This window comes from Protopterus annectens, chromosome 16.part0, assembly GCF_019279795.1.
Source record: "Protopterus annectens isolate FY-2018-M chromosome 16.part0, PAN1.0, whole genome shotgun sequence".
In the NCBI taxonomy this organism is placed as follows: domain Eukaryota; kingdom Metazoa; phylum Chordata; order Ceratodontiformes; family Protopteridae; genus Protopterus; species Protopterus annectens.
Window position 1 is genome coordinate 410,940,539 of NC_056750.1, and position 19,653 is coordinate 410,960,191.

A 19,653-nucleotide genomic window follows, 5' to 3' on the forward strand; every position below is an offset into this window, starting at 1 on the left:
AAACTTCCGAAAAATCTAAGAAGAGGCTTCTATCTGCTCCAACTTCTCCATCTACTGTGTCAGTCAGAAGACCCAAGCTTTCGGATCTTATAACCTCTTTGGATCCAAAAGTGAGGAAAAAGAAACCGATGGATCCATTCACTTCTTTGGATCAGACTTTGAGCAAGACCAAATCTTCACTCGATCAGCCACCCATTGATTTGACTTCAAGCCTACCTGCTTTACAAAGGACCCAATACTCACCTTCACTGGACCCGTTCCCATTGAGAGTGCCTTCTCCCTTCTTGGAAAGGCCCAAGTCTCCCCCTCTGATGTCTTCCCATTCTTCTAGTAGTGTGACCGAAGAAGACAGGGAGAGACTGGTGGAGATTGTCTGGGTGTAGATTATGCCAAGGGTTTCCTTGGCTGTTACCCCTTCAGGTCAGGCACACTCCGTACATCGTCTACCCCCCCTTTATATCCTCCTTTGACTGGTTTCGAAGCTTTAGAGTTTTTGGATCTGAGCTACCTGGCTCCATGTGCTTCAGATCATCTCCATCGTTTGCTCTGAGTTCTTTGTTTCAGTCAGAGCCAGAGACCTCTCGGAACCACAGCTGCCTAGTCTGCTCCGAGGTGTTGGGATCAACTCCGAAATTTTCAGAGCCATCACTGCACCTAGGGGCATCTTCTGGGGTGAGCCTGGCTCTGGCTTCTGCCTGGGGAGGATTTTCTATGAGCAGGGAGAGACTAGGATCCAGAGGATCCCCTGCTGAGATCCAGAGTCCTGTCCCTTTCAGGGGAGGTCAGCCTTTGAGGTTTTGGAGAGCCATGTCTGCTTCAGCAGCTCGGACTGTCCCCAACTCCTGTGATGCTCAACCCCCACCCTGTCATCTCTGCATACAGTGTCAGTCTCCACCTTTTTTCCACAGGGCCAGTGAGTACAGAAAGTCCAGGATTCCCAGCAGGGCATTCCAATTTCTTCCTGTACTTCCCCAGAGCATCCCACTGAGGAGGGCCCTAAAAAGGAATTGTGAAAGAGGAAGCACTTTGATTCTGCGGTGGAATCTGTTATGGAAGACGCTGACTTTGAAGAGGGTGGAGGGTCCTTGAGGTCCCTTCCTAAAGATGTCTTCTGTGGAGACATCCTGGAAATTCTAAAACAGCGATGTAATTGGAAACCCAACAATCCTTTGTACGAGGAGTTTATGTACCTGGAGGCTTTTGCTACCTACCTATCTCCTGAGTGAGTCTGCCTGCCAACGAGCTCATTGAGTTGATCTCTTGGTGGGCATGGAAGGCCCTCAACACCATTGAGATGACTCCCTGGAGACCAGACAATTATTACCACTCCTAAAGACAAACTGTTATGGACAAAAGGTTTGCCTGTGGATGGTATGGTTGTGGCGGTAGCCATGAAGAAGGAACTAGCTGAGGAAAGTTAATCTATCCATCCCCCAAACAAGGAGTCTCGGGTGATGGATAAATGTGGGAAACATGTCTATGCTTTAGCGACCATCTTCTTATGGTCCCTGCACTACCTGGTACACTTCACTAGGTTACATAGGGATCTGATTAAAGAGCTGTCAGATGCCCTCTCAGGATCCTTATTTGATGAAGTATGGGTCTCTGTTACTTCTCATTGGCTGCCCTCTAGCCTATTTCTAACTCTTCCATGAGGCTCGGTTTACATGTAATTGAAGGAATGAGTAGAGCAGCAGGTTTGGGCATTGTCATCAGGAGGCACACATGGATGTGCTTGTGTGACTTTGTGGAGCCTTTCAAATTTATGTTCATCAGTGCTGCATTTGATGGCACAACCTTATTCAGCCCTAAAGTTAGAGACATTGTCCAGGTGTGAGAAAGATGGGAAGACCTTATCTGCAGTGGGTGTATACAGTTTCTCCACTCTGCAGAGATCCTTCAGGACTCAGCAAAGCAGTGGAAAATGTAGTTCAGAAAATCCTGATGGTCTTTTCTAGACACAAGTGGCAGTAGTTCTCCCAGGGGTAGAGGGAGGACCTCCATTGGTAGACACTGTCTTCATGGCAAAGGAGGCCACAGAAACAAGGGTCCAGAGATTTTCTTGGACAGGCTGTTCCAGCGCTCCTGAATGGAGGCCTGATTGCCGTATTTTGGAGGCAGTTGGGGGTCGACTGTCCCTGCACCAGAGAGCCTGGCTGGAAAGAACATTGGATACCTGGGTGCAGAGGATCATTTCCAGAGGATATATTGTACCTTTTTGCCCTTCCTCCTTCCGAATGCAAAAAAATCCCCGATGTTCCACCTAGTTAGAGGGAACAATCAGCTATTTAGGTGTAAAAGCTGCTAGAAAAATGAGTCGTCCAAGAGTTCCTACCAGACCAGAAAGGATCAGGAACTTGCTCAAGATTTTTTAGTGCCAAAGAAAACCAGGGACTGGTGGCCAATCTTGGATCTCAGAAACTTGAACAGATCAGATAGTCACAGTTCAGTCCATTCTTCCATTTCTGGAAAAGGATGAGTGGATGTGCTTGATAGGCCTTCAGCATCCGTATTATCACATAAAAATGAACAAATGATCCAGAAGATACTTATGCTTCCAGCTGGGAGCCAGTCATTGTCAGTTCACAGTACTGCCCTTTGGTCTCACCACAACCCCCAGGGTGTTTACCAAGTGAATGGCAGTAGTGGCAGTTCACTTAAACTGCATGGATTCCAGATGTTTCTGTATCTAGATGACTGGGTCATTTCTGCCCCGACCAGGCACCAACTATTAAATGCAAAAGACAATGCTCTCCAGATGTGTTTCTGTCTAGCGATAATTATAAACTGTGAGAAATCCTATCTAGAACCCACTCAATGTTTAAGCTTTATAGAAACAATAGACTCACTCCCTCCTTCAAAGGTGGAGACCATTGGGTTGCAAGTCACAAGAATAATATGCAGCAACAGAATCTATGCTCTGCTGGTTCTTTAGGCGTTCGGATACATGGCGGCAGTAATAACACTAGTTCTGCTGGCCAGATTTCATGTAAGAATTCTGCAATGGCTGTTATCAGCACAGTTGTCTATCCTTCAACAACCAATGCTGACTCAAGTAAAGATCACCAATATTTGCACAAAAGATCTCAAATGGTGGATTAAATTGGATCAGATGCTACAAGGTTGCCCATTTATTCTCACCCAGCCCAAGGCCACGGTGACCATGGGATGCTTCCCAGCTGGGGGGGGGGGGCATTTTCTGGGCAAAACTGTCCAAGGCACTTGGTCCACCACAGAGGCCAGTTTTCATATCAACGTTCTAGAGATAAGAGCAGTGCTTTTAGAATTGCAGGCTTTCCAAGATGCTCTTACTTTAGGAACAATGCAGTTCAATCAGACAACATGGTACTAGTCTGGTATATCAACAGACAAGAAGGAATCAGATCCTACCCCTTGTGTTGAGAAGCTCTGAGTGTGGTAATGGGTGATCTTACCTAACAGTTTTCTCATAGCAGCCATATTCCGGGGAAGTCCAGTGTGATTGCACCTGATCAGCTTGTCTCCTTTTTTACCTCACGGATGGTCCCACAATCAGAATGCCATGGAAAGGATATTTCATCAATGGGGTCAGCCTTGCTGTGATCTTTTTGCCTCCCCTAAACAGCGAGTGCAGCAACTGCTTCGCCCTGATCTCCTCAAGTAGGGAGTGACTGAGGGATGCTCTTCTTCACAATTGGCCCCCCAGTCTCATTTATGCCTTTCCCCCCAACTCCATTAATCCTGAAGTTTGTAGAAAGTGGGCTGGTTGAAGAGCAAAGTAATCCTTGCACCATATTGGCCTCAACAGATTTGGTTTACTTTCCTCACTTACTTCACCAACTGGATATTTTGTATCCAGCTCCAGACCTCCTGCCTCACCCAAAAGGCATGATTCACCCCAGACATACCCAATCTCAGGCTGACTGCTTGGCTTCTCCAGTTCCATTAATAGCCAGACAACCTGTGCTGTCCTTTCCAGTCCGACACTTAATCCTGTTTGCTCATAAACCATCTATATATAAGCTATATTCCAATAAATGGAAAATATTCATTCACTGAGCATTACAAAATAACATTGATCCTTTCTCTGCTCTGATTCATGATATTCTTGACTTTTTAGCCCAACTTTTCAATTAAGGGTCATCATGTTTCACTAGATCAGTCCAGTTGGCAGCAATATCCAATTTTTCACATTGGTTTCCAAAGTTCTTCAGTTGCTTTGCATAAAATATGCAAAGCATACTCTCCTTTTAAAGCCCCTGTATAAAGAGCCTACTCCCCCTTGGGACTTAAATTGGTGCTGCAGGCTGTTCTACACTCCCACTTTTGAATGAGCAGCTAAGTGTAATCTCTTATTTCTTTCTATCAAGGCTATCTTGGTAGCCATAACTTCTGCAAGGAGAATTTTGGAAATTCAAGCTTGATCTTCCATACCACCATATTTGATTTTTTACAGACAAAGTATCTCTCTATACTAATCCATCCTTTTTACCAAAGGTGGTATCAGACAAATATCAGTCAGTCAATCAATTTACCAGTATTTTTTTTCCAAAATTTGAGAACAGAGGTGAATACTTGTTATATTTATTAGATGTTCGACAATTGTGCTTTTACCTTCATAGAACCAAAGATTTCAGGAAATCAGACCAATTTTGTTTCCTTCTCAGATGTTAAATTGAGTAAACCAGTCACCAAAGTAACCTTGTTCAGATGGCTTACCAGTTGTATTACTTTCATTTATGATAATTTGGGCATGGCCTTGCCAAAATTGTTACGAGCCCATTCTACTAGAGCAGTGGCTACTTAATCTGTTTTCTAAACTAGAGCCTTTATGGATGACATTTGTGCAGCAGCAACTTGAGCTGCTACTCTACCTTTGTCACTCATTGCAAATTGGATCCGTTTTCCAGGGATAGAGCTTCATTCAATTCAGTGGGGCTGAGGAACATCCTTCCTTGAGTCCACCAAGGATCTAATATAGCTGCGGACTTTGTCTCATAGGTTGAGGATAGACTGAAAATTGACAACATCAGATAAAGAAGTTATGTGCTCACCATAACATTCCATCTGTGATGTCCATTTTAAATTTTCTTTAACTCCCCGCCTACTAGCCCCCCCCTACCTTTGAACTCTTAGATGAGTGAGTAGTCTTAGCTGGGAACTTAATGTACTGAGCTCCAGATACAGGCTCTCTGGATACTTCTGATATTTTCTTTAACTTCCATTAACAAACAAGATCTGAGGTACTTGGGAAGGGTGCATTATGAGTAAGGGAGAAGCTCTAGAGGTTTTTGGTTACCATGAGCTATTGTAACAGCCGAGTCAGATCTGAGGGTTCAGATCTGAACCCATAGGTTGAGGAAGAATGAAAATAGGCAACACAGATAGAACATTATGGTGAGTACATAAACTTTTTTTTTTCTTCTCCACTTTGATCCTGTACATTCATCACTTGCTGCTCCTTGATCCCTGCCAGTCTTCTTTATGCTTCTTCAACACTATGGATTAAGTACCCATTTCGAAATGTGTCAGCTTCATTGGGCACTGTAAAAAATTTGGTCCCTCTCTCATCCCAAACCTTGAGAATAGCTGGGTATAGCAGCCTAAATTGAAATCATTTCACTTTGTACAGATGGTTGGCAGGGATGAAGCAGGCCCTTTTCCTCACAGTGAATAGTTTTGTTTGAGTATGTGCATATTCTGTTCTTGCACAAAGACTCTAAATCCTCACCAGCAGCTGTTCCTTGTCCTGAAAGGTGTGGTGAATCTAACTTTAAGGGGCCATAGAAATTGAGTCATTTGAAGTGATCAGGATGTCTGATGGATTCTCTCTAATGGAAAATTACTCATCTGCCTATGTCCATTAAATAAGTAACTGGATCACGAAAGCTCTTCAGTTTTTACCTTTTTCTTCTGGCACCCCCTACAAGTTGAAGATTCATTCTTTCTTCTTGCCCTGTCTTTGAAATCTACCATATGCACTTCCAGTTTTGCTGACCTTTCCTCCATAACTGAGAAGCAGGTGCTCAGACCCTCATTATTCTTTACCAGACTTTGGAGAGCATCAGAGTGCTGGTTCTCCACCTTCATGACTTCATCTTGGTTTTTGTCTCCCTCTTATACCATTCATCTCTTGCATTCATTTTCTTTAACTCCAAAAACATCCTTCAAAGTGAATTCTTTGTCAACTCCTCCTCCTCCTGCGATCAGCTGCAGGTATTGTAACCATGTTAATTCTGGTGTTAGCTGTAGTGCTCAGTGATGTAGATCTACTTGTGCCGGTTTTCTTTTCGACATTCCGTTTTGGAGGTTGGTCTGAGAGGAAAGAAAACCATATATACAATTTTAGGGCTACTTACTCCTCTGGAATTCCTATATTCCTTTTGCCTTGAGTGTTCGGAGTAAATTTTCTTGAATTGTACAATTATTGAGAGAAGCCTACACATTTCTGACATAAATGAGCTGCTCCGTGACCAGAAGGTGTATGATTTTTTTTTTCTAGCTGAAGTAGATTTGTGTCTGATAAAGGAAGAGGTTTTATTATTTAGGATCAGTGGTTTACAACCCTTTTTTGGGGTAGCAGATAAATCAGTACTATGCAAGGATTTCCATGCATTCCGCGTACTGTAGCCATTTGATTTTGGAATCAGTTTGTAATTCCATTAATGAACAAGACCATATACTGTGAAACAAGTGCATGTATGCTGTTAAGAACGGGACTTGTACCATCTGATGAATGAAAGAAATGCCTGTAAGAGTGACCAGACAGACACCATACTACTGTATCTGTTATTCTTTATTTGTATTAGAACAAATTATTGCCAAACAGTTAATTCTTTCAGAGTTATTTCAATTCTATTATAACATGGCTAGACACTTGAAAAGACTGATGTACACTCAGTCCAAAAACATCACCAGAGAGTGAAACATACTGTTCAGTTTATATACTCTTTTCAACCAAATGTTTATGTCCCTTGTTTGTGACTTGTTTTTCTGGTTTCTGTCTGTGTCATGAAAAAGTCCATGGTTATTTCTGGCCTGAACAGTTTCTGTTGAAATGACAAATATTATTATATGTCCTTTTTTGGTCCTTGCTGTATCTGAAGACTTCACAGTCTCTCCACATCATCTTTGCATCACTTGAACTGTCTGTATTTATTTCATTTATTTCTGCTTCTGAAAGCCAACTTCCTTTTTTTATAACAGCATGCCTTTACAGTAAGCCCACAACTATATGTTATTAATAACTAAGCTGAACATGTACAAGAAATAACTGTTCTTGCAAAGCAAGCCATATTATTTTGAAAACTGCTGTTTGGCCTTGCACATTTCCTTCACTGTACACACAGTATACATTTGGGGAAAGCATTTTAATTTATACAATCTCTATCAATTCCCCCTTTTTAATTAACCAAGAAAATTGTAAGACAATTTACAACACAATACGATCGTCAGTACTTTGAATCCCTTGGTCTGCTGCAACATACGAATCCCTTGCATTCAATGCTATCTCTTTAAAGAATGTTGCATTACCAATGGCTGTTACTTGATTAATACTTTTATTAACACAAATCTTATAGTGACGATAAGAGCAATTAATGTGGAAATTATAGCACCCCACCATAAACACATAGCCGTTATTACTTGTCTATTCTTAACTGCTTTTATGCTTGGTTAAGCAAGTTGTCAGCCTTGCAGTTACACACGAGCATTTATTTCAAAATCTTGTCAAGTTAACCCTTGCTTTACAAGGCAAAACCTTGTATTAAAAGCAAGTATATTTTTTTGCATTGCATAATTCTGTTGCTTTGGGAAAAAATATTTAAAAAAACAATTTACAGGAACATGTGATCCCTCTGTACTTAAGTCTTTCTTCATTGTTAACAACAGTTACTTGTTTGACAGTTTTATATCACATTTGTTATATCTGAGATAGCTCCATAAGTTGCAGTTGTTATTAACTTTGTATATTGCCTTAGTGGCACCATACCAGTGAAAAATTCAGCTCCTGAAATAACACCATTTCCTTTGTCCGGCTGTTTTAAAATCTTTCCCTATTTTTTTTTTTATCATGAACCACCCTCTTTTCCTGGTGATTTTTTACTTTGTCCTCTGGTAATGTGTGAGTAATTCTCATTATTAGAACTGCATACTCTATGCAACAGAATTTTTCCTCTCATCTCTTCTTTAAAAGAAGTGTGTGTTAACTCTCATGCTGTTTTTATTTTATACTCCAGCTTTTTCACATGACCAGAGTTGGTGTTTTTAAACATAAAACCTGTATGTGTAACCTCTACAGGGACTGCATATAATGGCATTTTCCCTGTGTAAAGAATGTGGCTAAAACCCCAATTTGACTTGTTACGTGCCTTTGCAAACAAATTTTGCATGTCCATAAATGTATTGAAATCAGGTATCCGATCATGTCGCTGTTCTAATGATCTGTTATATCTGAGTGTCAATCCCCATTTTTATCTTTGCAACTGTTTTATTTGCATTGTTTTGTACGTACATTTTTTTTATTGCCTTGTTCTGTCCATAGATTACTATTATAGAAACAAATTTAAACTTTTGTAAGACTGTTAACAGATTGCTACTGTACTGATACTGATTATTAACTTACACTGATTTTTATGAACCAACATGATGTGCTGATTTTGCTTGGATTTTTATCAGGTGAAAAATGCTATTTGTCTAGGTTTCAAGTTTTTTAATGACTCTGTACTTTACTACCTGTATGTATTGCTGTGTATTATTATCCGGATGGCAGTTACACCAGTTTGACTAATGTTTTTGCTGTTATTTTATGTAACACATTCTTTTGAAAATGACATTAGTCAGTTTTTTGTTTCAATATTGAACCGGTTTGCTGTATGCATATGGAGACATACTGTACTTTTAATGTGGGGGGGTTGACCCTCTTTTTACTATAGAACCTTTTGTCATTTAGGATTTGTCATAGGTACTGCCTTAAATGTTACTCTATTTCCAGACGTAGATGTGAACTTGCATATCCAACATTTAATTGCATTTTTTAGTTTTGCATATACCATTTGCACTACTGTAAATGTATTTACTGTATCTGTATTAACTTTAACTTTCTGTCTGTATGGCTGTAGGTTATTTGTGTTTAATCTGTCCTGGCTTATTAAACGAGTAAAGCAATATTTATTTATTTTTTTCTTTTTCCTGTCCCCTTTGTTTAATTAATTTATTGCTTTAATGCCTATTGCCTGCCATGATCTTGGTTTTCTGTGTATTCCATAGGGTATACTTTATTTTTTATGTATCCCTCTGTGTTTGTTCCTGTGATCGTCCCTTAATGTATTTTCTTTATCTTGATTCCTTTCTCTATTTTTGGGTTTTGAAGAAGCACTATTATCTGCATAGATACCCTTTTGTAATATGGACAATTCTGTTTAATGTGGCCTATTTTCTTACTAGTAAAATATATTACCTGTTTTTTTAACTGTGTTGTGTATCTGTCTGTAACCCTGGGGGAGCAGAAGCTGCTCGTGTTCCCCCTGTCTGTTTTTTATCAGACCATGTATTACATCCCCTTTCTTTCACCACGTAGTCTACAAGCTGTTTTTGTACATTTGCTATAATACTGCATACTTTTTTAAAACTTTCTAGCACTCTGGTTTTGTCTTGCTCTAGGTGGAGTTTTGTATTTATTTGTCTGGTAGAAACTGATTTTAAAGCTGCCTCTGCATTTTGCAGAATGTCATTAGATGTCTGACGGAACTGCTTTAATATAACATCTTGCCTGGCAAAAACATTATTTTATTTGCTGTTATGAGTCTGTAAAACAGTTTTATGTGAGTCTAGACACTCACCAGATGTTCTTCGTGTTTCACTGTTGCAGTCATAACATTTGGGTAATCCTGCTGGCAGGTTGCACTCTCCGGGCTGAATTCCAAAGTCTTGGGTCCTGCGTCAGCTGCTGTTGCCCCCTCCCTGACGTCAGGTCATCAGGGGTATAAAAGAAGCAGCAGACTCCATTTTCTTCAGTCTTTCTTGCTGCACGGTGCCCGAAGCAAAAGTAGTTCGCAAGTGCCGGTCGGCCGACTCCTGAGATTTTTGTGTTAGAGTTTCAGACCCAGAGTCTTCAATAATGCTAAGTACCCTGTTGGGAAAACTTTTTTTTTTTCTTGCTCCAGACCGATGTCAGAAAAAGTTAATAATTGTATTTCTTGTGGCAAGCAAATACCTCATACGGACTTTCATTCTTACTGCATTCCTTGCCTAGGCCCTGATCACAATGTTTCTGGTTGTCGGTTTTGTGCTAGATTTAACCAATGCACTATTAAGCGTCTGTATGATTTTGCTTTAAACTATTTTGGACGTCTGTTTAATTATCCAGAAATGTCATCGGATAGCCATCCGACTACCGGAGTTCACAAAAAACGCAAAGAAAAGGAGAGAGATAAACAACCGACGCCCAAAACAGACTAAGCTTCTCCTAAGCCATTCGCCGGTTCTCAGTGAGGCGCTTTCGCAGCCCCTGACACCCTCTACTTTAGAGTCGCAGGCCGCTAACGACTCCCATGTGGAGTTGGCTATGCCACTGGAAACTCAAGGTATTGGAGCCTCAGACCCTATTCCCTCAGATGGGTCCGGAGCTGCTGAGCAGGCACCGGCCACTGAGGGTGTATTCAGACCTAAAGATCTTTACATTAAACCGACTTCAGCTTCAAAGGCAAAGACTAAAGCACCTTCTAAAGCAAAGACTAAAGCACCTTCTAAAGCAAAGAAACAAACTCGAGAGCCACGTGGACAGGCCTCTATGTCCAAAAAACAGATGCTGAAAATGGCCGAAGACTAGATTTCCTTGATCAGGGGTTCCCATCCCCCTCCTGATAAGAGGCCTAGGCAAGAAACTGACTATGAATCTTCAAATCGGGTTTCTATTTCTTCTGATTCCTCTTCTAATCAGGAATATTCTCTTCCCCCTTTGAGGATTCTGATGCTGAAGAATCTATACCTTCAGCTTCTCCTCCAGAGGACTATTCCTTTGGGGAAACCTTGCATACCACGAGGGAGCATTTCCACTGGGAGAGCCAAGATTTTTCTGAATCTAAAAAGAGGCTCAGGGATTTCCTTTTACTACCTGAACACAGGCCTCTAGCCATTCCACCTGTGTTAGACATTGTAGATGTGTTTTCAGAGTCTAGTCTGACCCCTGACTCCTTACCTCCAGATCCTGTTAAGCCTGACAGATAGATATTACAGGGTTCCTGACTCTCATAAATTCCTTTTTAAAAACCCTGCTGCTGACCCAGAAACTATTTCACAGGGTCCCAAAGGAGTTAAGGCTTCCGCTGCAAAAAACCCTACCCCCTCTGACAGGGATTCTAGGGCACTGGATAGATGGGGAAAAAAGGTTTACACATCTGCTACCGTGGCTATAAGGGCCTTAAACTGTCAGTTTCATATGCTCAAATATCGGCATCATGTCATCACATTGCTTAAACAGAAACTGTTGTTAAACTCTGAATGTGCAGAAAACAAGGAAATGCAGGATTTATTGCATGCAGCTGAACAAGTTGGAAAGCATACTTTACAATGTGGTTTTGATTCTTTGGCGGCCTCCTGCAGGGCCGCAGTTGCGGGTTCTATAATTAGGAGGCATGCTTTGTTAAAGGTACAAAATCTGCCTGATCATGTCAAAGTTAAATTATTAGATGCACCTTTACAGCATGATTCTTTGCTTGGTGTTAAGGCAGAAGAGGTGTTAAAGAAAATGGAGGATAAAGCTAAATCTATGCAAACTGTCAAAGATTTTTTACAAGTACAGCCACCTAGGTTTAGTAGACACTGGCCTACAAAGAATTGGTCCTTTCCTGTGTCAGACAGACCTCAAAGGGGCAGATCCAGACACCCTAGAGGCAGATCCCAGGTGCAAGGTTCATACAGGTCAAAGCAATGGGGTGCTTCTACCTCAAAGTTGGAGAAGACAAATCACAACCATACAGTAAACAGTCCCAATGACTTCCCCCTGCTGACACTAAGCACTTATGTCCTGGCAGCACCCTTAGGGGGAAAATTAGCACTTTTTTCTCAAAATTGGCACATTATAACCCAGGACAAGTGGGTTCTAAATATAATGTCACAAGGCTACAAGTTCCATTTTCATACCCTGCCAAAGGCCAGATCTGCCAACAAATCAATGAGCAGAGGCGTGAAAACAAGTCCCATCCCTCATGGACATGGGGGCCATTCAACAAGTACCAGAGCAAGAGCAGGGACAAGGATTTTACTCAAGACTGTTCTTGGTACCCAGAAAGGACAAGGCCTGGAGACCAATACTGGACCTATCTATTCTGAACACATTCCTAGATATACCAAAATTCAAAATGTTGACTTTGCAGCAGCTTCTGCCCATGCTGGGCAAGAATGCTTGGCTTGTGACTTTGGGACATTCAGAGGCATACCTGAATGTCCCAATCAGACAATCATGCAGAAGATGCCTCAGATTCAAGGCTGGTTCAATGCATTAACAATTCTCTGCACTGCCCTTTGGCTTATCTACTGCGCCCAGGGTCTTTACAAAGTGCCTGGCACCAGTAATTGCATTCTGCAGACAAAGAGTAATACAAATATATCCTTACTTGGATGACTGTCTAATTCAAGCAGAGAACAAGGATATTCTTCTACAGCATCTGGCGTTTGTGAAAAGACTTCTAACATGCCTAGGGTACACAGTCAACGAAAAGAAATCAAAACTAGTACCCTCTCAAGAGATCATATTCCTGGGTGCAAGCTTAAATACAACTGCCCAGATGGCTTATCTCACCAGACAAACAAAGGCAACTGACTACCTATTTCAAAATGTTGGCAACAAAGGCCCAGTTATCTGCAAGAAAAATTCTGCAGGCTTTGGACTTCATGGCATCCTGCATCCTACTAATTCCATATGCAAGACTGCATATGAGGAAACTTCAATGGTACCTAAAAAGCGTTTGGATTCAACATTGCCACAGCCTGGAAACAATGATTACTCTCATTCCTTGCCTGCAACAGGAGTTTCGATGGTGGGCGAAGGCTTGTCACCAGAACAAGGGACAGCCATTCACATTACCCACAGCCAGGCAGACACTAACAACGGATGCTTCAGATTATGCCTGGGGGGCCCACATGGCAGGAAGATGCATTCAGGGCGCATGGTCCTCAAACCAAATGCATCTACATATCAATCAAAAAGAGATGCTAGCTGTTCAAAATGCCCTGAGAGCCTTCAAGGACCTACTTCATCCAGGACAACTACTGATAAAGACAGACAACACCATGGTCATGTGGTATATAAACAAGCAGGGGGGCACACATTCTTACCTCCTTTGCAGACTAACCATGACTTTGTGGGACACAGCATTAACTTGCCAAGTACATCTGCAGGCACAATTCCTGCCAGGAAAGGAAAACACTCTGGCAGATGAACTAAGCAGAAACCTCATGGATCTCCATGAGTGGCAGCTGGATCCACAAGTCTTCAGTATGATAACTAGGAAATGGGGATGCCCGGACATAGATCTATTTGCCTCCCCTCACAACTACCAACTAAAAAGATTCTGCACAAGGACTTATCACAGACAAGAATTGAAAGTGGACGCCCTATCTTTCAGCTGGAAAAACCTATCCGTACATGCCTTTCCTCCACTGCCTCTCCTCCCTAAGGTACTCCTGAAGGTCAGACAGGAGAAGCCAAAGATGATACTGATTTCCCCAGACTGGCCCTGCCAGTACTGGTATCCAATCCTAAGGAACTTATCTCAATGCCCAGCTTGGACCTTACCTCAAATACCTCATCTACTGTCCCAGCAAAACAATCAGATCCTGCACAGCCAACTCAGTACTTTAAACCTGGCAGCATGGCGGATAATGTAGTCATACAAAACACACCTCTCAGTAAAGCTGTGATGGATGTCATTTTGGAAGCCAGAAAGCCTAGTACTAGAAAATCTTATGCTGGAAAATGGAAGAGATTCGAAAATGGAAGAGATTCTGTGCTTGGAACCAGGCACAAGGAACTGATACAGCTGTACCAAATATTCCTCAGATTTTGCAATACTTAACTGAGATGCTGGACAAAGGCCTATCTTTTTCATCAATGCCTCTGCCATCTCGGCTCATTACAATACAGAGCCAACAATCTTTTCTCATCCTTTATTAAAGCAGTACATCAGAGGAGCCAAAAACTTAAGGCCTCCAAGGAGATCACCAGTACCTGCATGGGACCACAACTATGTCATGGAAAAACTTACTCTGCCTCCTTTTGAGCCAGCTGCTACTGCTGATATAAAGTTTTTATCTTGGAAAACAGCTCTGCTCCTAGCAATAACTTCTGCAAGACTGGTTTCAGAGCTACAGGCACTCATGGCTGTGGAACCTTTTATCATGTTTTATCCAGACAGGGTCTCTCTGAGGACAAACCCAACATTTATGCCTAAGGTGGTGTCCAGTGTGGCTCTTAACCAAACTATTCATCTGCCAACTTTTTATCCGAATCCTCAGAACAAGGGGGAGATAATTTTGCATTCTTTGGACACACATCTTCAATTCTACTTGGACAGAACCAAAGCTTTCAGGAAGACAGAGCAATTATTAGTGGCATATGCTGCAGGATCACAAGGAAAGGCCATCTCAAAGCAGACTATTTCAAAGTGGATAGGCCACTGCATTTGTTTCTGCTATTTACACCATGGCAAGCCAGTGCCTAAGGGCATTAGGCCACATTCAACCAGAGCTGCAGCCACTTCAGCAGCCTTTCTCAGGGGAGTACCAACCAAAGACATATTAGAGGCTGCTACTTGGAGTTCAGTGCACACCTTTACAAAGCACCATCATCTGCCACTCTACTCTAAATCCAGGGCAGGCTTTGCCACTGCAGTTCTGCAGGGCCTCATAGCCGCTCCTAATGCTGTTTAGACCCAGCCTCCCAACCATAGCTTTGGGACTCTACCCAAATGTAATGACTGCAACAGTGAAACACTAACATAGTACAGTTGTGTACACGTACCATAAATGTAGATGTTCGACTGTATTCACTGTTGCAGTCCAGGTTACATTTTCTTTCCTTCTCTGATTTATACAACCTATGTGGTGTATTTGCTTGTAGATGAAGGTAAAGTGTGTGTGTGTGTGTGTGTGTGTGTATATGTATGTATGTATATATATATATATATATATATATATATATATATATATATATATATATATATATATATATATATATATATATATATACATCTGGGGCAAGAAAAACTGAAGAAAATGGCATCTGCTGCTGCTTTTATACCCCTGATGACCTGACGTCAGGGAGGGGGCGACAGCAGCCTTCAGGCTGACTGAGGGCAACCTGCCAGCAGGATTACCCAAATGTAATGACTGCAACAGTGAATACACTCTCTAACATCTACATTTATGGTAAGTGTACACAACTGTACTTTTTAGCTGCTTGCTTGCTTTGACATCTGCCAAAGCATTTACTGTAGCCTCTTCTGTATTACATTTTTTATGTGCTTTAATTTTGACAATACTAAACTGTCCCTGTAAATCATTTTGGGAATCAATGCCTATAACTCCCGTAATACTGGAGCATGTTTTAGGGGTTTGCCAACACTGTTGATGAAATCCCATTCTGACCCAAACTGGCATGTGTAAATGCAAACAAAATATTTACATTTAACCGTTGTATATGTGAAGAACTAACAACACCAGAATCAAACAGATTGTTTATCAGAATAGGATACATCTTATGGTATAGCTTACATACTAGACTCCTGTGACTAAATAGACATAATTTTGGAAAGTTATTTCCACATAAAGCCTTTATTAATTGTTGTACATTTTATGTATGGATTATAGGCATTTATACATTTACAAACACAACTGTTATCTGTCTGAACATAAAACATTTCAGATTTACATTTTATGTTTGACACACAAGGTTTAAACCATGCAAATTTATATATACAATATGTGGGTATTGTAAAGTTAACTGTCTGTACTAACATCCATGTTATAACTGTGAAGAAATTACCATATTTTGCATAGATGACAAACAGGTGATCAGGCTGAAGTCACTTAGACGACACTGTATACTTCAACAGACGAATTGATGGTGGAACATCGCAGGACAGTTTCTATTGCGTCACTCTGTGTTCACCAACTAAGTACTGGAATTGTTGATCTGTTAAAGCACTGGAACTGTCAAACTGTTTAACTGACATTGTAAATAGTAGGGCTCCTCTGTAATATTAACTGTTGGTAACAGATAAATTCACAGCCACTGGCCTAGGCTTGCCATTGAAAGAAATGTCTGAGTGACCAGACAGACACTGTACTGCAGTATCTGTTAATCTTTATTTGTATTAGAACAAATTCTTGCCAAACAGTTAATTCTTTCAGAGTTATTTCAATTCTATTATAACATGGGCTAAACACTTGAAAAGACTGATTCACACTCAGTCCAAAAACGTCACCAAAGTGTGAAACATACTGTTCAGTTTATATACATTTTTCAACCAATGTTATTTTTAATGTCCTTTTGACTTGTTCTTCTGGTTTGTCTGTGTCATGAAAAAGTCCATAGTTATTTCTAGCCTGGACAGTTTCTGTTGAAATGACAAATATTATTTTATGTCCATTTTTGGTCCTTGCTGTATCTGAAGACTTCACAAAAAGTCTCTCCACATCATCTTTGCATCAGTTGAACTGTCTGTATTTTATTTAATTTATTTCTGCATCTGAAAGCCAAGAAAGTCAACTTCCTTTTTTTATAACAGGATGCCTTTACAGTAAGCCCACAACTATATATTATTAATAACTAAGCTGAACATGTACAAGAAATAACTGTTCTTGCAAAGCAAGCCATATTTTGAAAACTGCTGTTTGGCCTTGTACATTTCCTTCACTGTACACACAGTATAATTTTGGGGAAAGCATTTTAATTTACATTTAATTTACAGTCTCTATCAATGAAAACAAATTCAGAGAATGTAATCACCCTGATCTCAATTTTCTGAACAGAACAGTCCCTAAATGTGTATACTGTACTGTAACATTAAGGTACTTGTAAGTATTTTTTTTCACCTTTGCAGGGTATTTCTTTTTTCTCAATGGTTATAACCACAACATAACATACCTTATACATAGTGATTTTGCATATGCTTGTTCTACTAACTAGAAATCCACTAGAAACGCAAAACATCTCTCTGCTGAGGTCCTCAATACTTTACTTTGTAACTGTGACTGGACCCCCTAAAAACACTCCCACTTGACCAGGCTGTAGCATATTTCAACAAAACATTTCTACAACACCTAGACACGGTCGCTCCATTGTGCAAAATCAAGGTTAGAACCTCTACAAACCCCTGGCTCAGTAAAGAAACCAAACAAATCCTCAAGTCCAGAGAATACTGCCTGGCTTTACTATCAAAAAAACAAAGAAACAGAAAGCCTAACTATACCAAGAACTGTGCAACCGTGCAAAAAAATGCATTAGGCTGGACAAAAAAAAAAAATCCTACTACACTACATTACAGACTAAATACCAACACAACCCCCAAACATTTTGGAAAAATGTAAACCAGCTACTAAACCAGCTACTAAAACACACACCCAAAAGGCTACCCCCAAACCAACAGCCTGACACTAAAGTTCACATCGAGAAACAATTCAACTCCCACTTTGTGGACTCAATTCTATCCTTAGTATCACAGGACAGTTCCAACCTCACTATCCCTCACAGCACAAATAACACTAATACAAACTCTACTCTCAAAACATTTTCCATCACTTCAATCAAAAGCATGCTCTCTAAACTAAAAACCTCATCAACAGCAGCTGACCTTCTCCCCAGCTATTGCTATCCCAATCTCCACTCACATAAACAGATCAGTTGTTGAAAAGTATGTGCCCAAACTCTGGAAAATAACCTATGTTACACCCATACATAAAGGCGGGACCTCCAATGAACTTAACCCATTGCTATACTCTTTCCCCCCTGGCCAAAATCCTAGAAAAATGCATCCATACCCATTTGCTAAAATATCTCTAAGACAGCAACATCCTGTCAGATACTCAGCATGGTTTCATACCTGCCCATAGTACCACTAAAACCCTCCTCTGCTTCACAGACACAGCAAACCGTCTCAAAAATGAAGACCTGCAGGTGTCAACTCTTTTTTGGGTATGTCCAAAGCATTTGACACAGTCTCGCACCAAATCCTGTTAGACAAACTAAACCAATATCACCTATCAAATTCCACACTTACCTGGTTCCAAAGCTACTTAACTGACAGGTACCAAGCTGTGAAATGGGAAAATTCTCTCTCCTCAGCTGCCCATAACTATAGGAGTCACACAGGGTTCTATCTTAGGACCATTGCTATTCACATTCTTCACAAATGACCTCCATACCTCCACATAGCATGCATCTATCATTCAATATGCAGGTGATACTACCTTAATTTATGCTGCACAAAACATTCCCACCCTCCTGCAAACAACTCAACTAGCATTATCTGACGTTGAAAACTGCCTTACTAAAGCCCAACTTATCCTCAATCCAAAGAAAACTCAAGCTTATGATTATAACCAGTTCTAACAAAAACACTGATAACAGTCAATTCACTGTCTACTCCACAATTGTTACTCCAATCACTCCTGTGGCACAGGCTAAGCTATTGGGAATAACCATAGACTCGCACCTAAAATTTGATACATCTCAACTTACCTATTAAAAAAATACATGACAAACTGGGATCACTCTACCATATCAATCCATTTCTTACCAGCAACACAAGATCAGCCCTTGCTCGCTATCATCTTCTATCCACCCTACTCTATGCATCTCCCATTCTAAATAATCTGAACAAAACTGAACTAAGCAAAATGGAAGCCTGCTATAACAGAATTGCCCCCTTTGCTGCAAATTGTTCATGTAGAACTCATCACTGTACTGCTTTGAGACAGATCCACTGGCTTGAACTGCCCAAGCTCCTAACTTATAATCAGCTCTGCCTCTGTCATTCTATCTGTTACCTCCCCAATAAGTGTCCTGCCCTCAAAAACCTAGTACAACATCACTTAGCCAAAAGGCCTCTTAGGTCATCAAGCAAACTACTACTAGAAGTCACCCAACAGCTACAATAGCTTTGGAGATGCACTATATAGTAGCTCAGTGGCTAAAAAATGGAAGTCTCTCCCCACTAGCATACAAAACACATCGTCCAAAACCTCCTTTAAAAACCTCATTAGGCAACATCTCAACGAAAGTTGGCAGTGCCATGACTGTTCTCTAGGCTAGTGAAAGTGGATAAGGTACGCAAACTAAACCTAGAGTACTTGATAATAGTTTTCACTCTTACAAACACTGGCTAATGTACATTGTATGTACTGTACCTGTGTACTATGTATGTATTCTACCCATGTTCCAAATTTCAGCTGTACACTACAAATCTATTTACTTTTTTTTTTTAATTAATATTTTCTTGTTTGTTCTCTCCACTGTAACTGTTGTGCTGCATACCATTGTAAAAACATGTCTATTGTAATTTGTGTGTATATTGATCATGTCTAAATATCTAAATGTATCTAATTTTTCTATGTGAAGCTTTTCTCCCTGGGCCTCTGCTGAAAAAGGGCCTTTTCGGCTCAGTCAGACATTCC

The 19,653-nt window shown here is 40.8% G+C and overlaps 1 protein-coding gene across 1 annotated transcript in view; it reads left to right on the forward strand.

Annotated features, from left to right (window-relative positions):
- Positions 1-19,653, forward strand: part of OLFML2A (olfactomedin like 2A) — a 766,911-nt gene that overhangs the window by 192,855 nt on the left and 554,403 nt on the right. The gene's annotated exons all lie outside the window — the stretch shown is intronic.